The sequence below is a fragment of the Asparagus officinalis genome, chromosome 1, assembly GCF_001876935.1.
Source record: "Asparagus officinalis chromosome 1, Aspof.V1, whole genome shotgun sequence".
NCBI classification, from domain to species: Eukaryota; Viridiplantae; Streptophyta; class Magnoliopsida; order Asparagales; family Asparagaceae; genus Asparagus; species Asparagus officinalis.
The window spans coordinates 25,075,764-25,078,716 of record NC_033794.1 but is presented as its reverse complement, the minus strand read 5'-3'; the positions used below and the strand labels follow the sequence as shown (position 1 = coordinate 25,078,716).

Below are 2,953 nucleotides of genomic sequence, written 5' to 3'. Positions count from 1 at the left end.
CTGAAAGAACAATTCAATAATAAATATTTTAAAACATAAAGGGAGTTATATATTTCAATTAAACAAGAGGCAAACAGAAATCATATCAAATCAGAGTTAAAGCGGTGAAATTTGCACGATTTTGGAGGGTTTTTGATGGATTTCAAAAGAGGAAAAGTACCTGTTTTGAAGTGGAGGCGGATCTGGTTCAGGGGGCGGCGGCGACCAGTCACGATGGAGGCGGATCTGGTTCAGGGGGCGGCGGCAACCGGATCTGGTTCAGGGGGCGGCGGCGACCAGTCTAGGAGCGGATCTGCTTCAGGAGGCGGCGGCGATGTGATGGCGGCGGTGTGACGGCGGACGGCGGACGTCGGACGACAGAGTTGACGACAGGGGAGTTGGGTTGCTAGGGTTGGGAAGGGGGAGTTCCTTCTCTTTTGGGGTTTTTTTCTGAAGTGAGGAGAGAGATCAGAAATTGGGGAAGGAAGAGAAGGTCACGGGTGCTGGGTGCTGAGCTGTCTCGTTCCACGTAAGCGCGAGTTGTTTTTGCGAGTTTAAACGCGAGCCAAATAGCATTTCTGCTAAAGGTATGACCAAAACATGTATCGGTTGTGATTTCTTGCCTAAATTAGGTGATTTCTTGCCTAATTCAGCCTTCATTAGACTTGGTACGATGCTTGACTTGGCAGATGTACATAGATAAAGATCTTTGTAAATGTACATAAAAATTCCTCCTTTTTAATTTTTTAACTGATCAGGCCTTTGGCCCACCATTATTTTTTATGTTAGGAACTAATATATTGTTTAGTGCAATTGAGTGAGCGAGACACCAATATAAGTAGAGAAATAATTTATTCTCCTCATGTTATTATTTTTCATATAATTCACAGAATATTTTTGTCTACTGTTACATATTCGATGGTATAGCACTTCAAATTGGAACAACAAGTGTGTATGAACAGTTCCCAACACATAATATATTTCTTCACACCTATGTATGAAGATATCCAACAGAAGCTTGTGCCTCACCAATCTCTGTTCCACTTGCAGCTGTTCCAAAGGCAACTGCGTCGTATACACCTATATGTTTCCACTTTTGAATGTGGGTTTAAGAAGTTAGCCATTTCAAATTGTGGGTAAGAAAATATTACCCATTTGTTAAGCTTCATATACTACCAACGTGTTGATATATGAGAATGTTATGAGATGATGTTTCACATTTGTTTATCTTGACACTATTTCAGGTGACTGGAAACCAAGTTGCAAAACTCGCCTTTCATAACGTTGGGATTAGAGTCTGTAGCTGGCATCCATACTAACCTATGCTTGTGAGCTCTTCTTGGAATTGTCAAATTGCTAGATGGCAATTCAAGGGCTCTTGTAATGTTTGCAGGTTGCAGAGCTCTTGGTAAAAAGGGGAACAAATGAGGGTATTTTCTTGGTGAGATTCATCCTGTGGTTGCTTGGCACGAGGCTGGGGACCCTCCTTTGTCGATCCTCCCTCAGCCTTCGCAGAGAGTTCTCATTCATTAACAAGTTCTTAGAGATGACAGTGGATAAGAGAGAAGCAGTTCTAAAGAGATGGAGCAGGGAGAAGTCTTTTGTATTTTTAAGGTTGACATTTCTTATGAACAAGTCCTTCTACTTGTTTGCCTTCTACTCAATGGTAAAGTTTAAGCTCAAAAGCAGGAATTTTTTTTTTCAAGCTGAGTCAACAAATTTTGATTTCGGGGTAATATAGATACAACCCATGTACTATAGGAAAATAGTCAGCAAGTACCTCTAAATTCTTTTATTAGCACGAATTTATATATTAGTCGTCTGTATTTGTCCTATATGGAACAAGGAGTCTCCCTGTAATACACGAAAGACCAGAATAATTTTATGAAACATATTGACATCACATGTGACAAGTATGGATAATACTAAGAAAACTCCGTTAATTTTTAGTATATGTCCTAGAAATACAAGATCTTGATTTGGTTTTTAAGTGCTCTTGTATGCAAAGAAGCAAATTGACGGATATCATAAAAATAATTAATTTCAACCTTTTTTCCCTTACTTAGTTACTTTATGCTCCCATTTGAAGATAATTATGGAAGTGGTGGCACGTCCTGTTTATAGAAGGTACAAAGTCATTTTAAGTCTATTAAATTGACACAACTGAAACTTCAGAAATATGAAATTTATCCTTGTGATAGCTTTGATTTCAGAAACATTTTTTATAGCTTGTGGGTTGATTCTCTAATGTTCTGCAAAATGGCTAGATGGCATTTATAATTTCTCATGACATGGTCCAAATTATTTGATAAGAAGAGACACTAACAAAGGGGATCAACGTAATGTATTGCGAGATATTTATCATCTACACTACCCTAGCTGATGAGAGCTAGTTTTGCTTTGGAGCACTTGTCGCCGGTTGGCCTCTTTCCGCCTTCTTTCTCTTGAGGAATCGCTCAGTTTGCTCTCCCCAGACTTTCAAGTCCTTCCATGTCTTGGATGGTGCTGTCTCCATTGCTTCCAGCACGTCCAACGCGAGGTTGTAGCTTTGATTTCAGAAACATTTTTTATAGCTTGTGGGTTGATTCTCTAATGTTCTGCAAAATGGCTAGATGGCATTTATAATTTCTCATGACATGGTCCAAATTATTTGATAAGAAGAGACACTAACAAAGGGGATCAACGTAATGTATTGCGAGATATTTATCATCTACACTACCCTAGCTGATGAGAGCTCAATTCCTTTGTAAAAAATATTTAAGTTTGATTATGGTGTAAATATTTGTATGCATCTTCTCGGTGCAATCAGCTTACATTGCCATGTAAAAAGACTGAAACAATGTTAGAAACCTGAGAAGCAAAATCATATTTTTTTTGCTTTCAGTTATGCTATTGAAATCACATTGTCAAAATACTTCTACCCTAGGTTTTCCTTCAAGATATCTGATTGGTTCGTGCAGTCAAATTATAGTTT

The 2,953-nt window shown here is 38.6% G+C and overlaps 1 long non-coding RNA gene across 1 annotated transcript; it reads left to right on the top strand.

Moving 5' to 3' along the window:
* LOC109842065 lies at positions 656-1,422 on the top strand. Its single transcript, XR_002247291.1, has 2 exons — positions 656-1,115; positions 1,224-1,422. It is a non-coding gene; the product is annotated as an uncharacterized LOC109842065 (long non-coding RNA).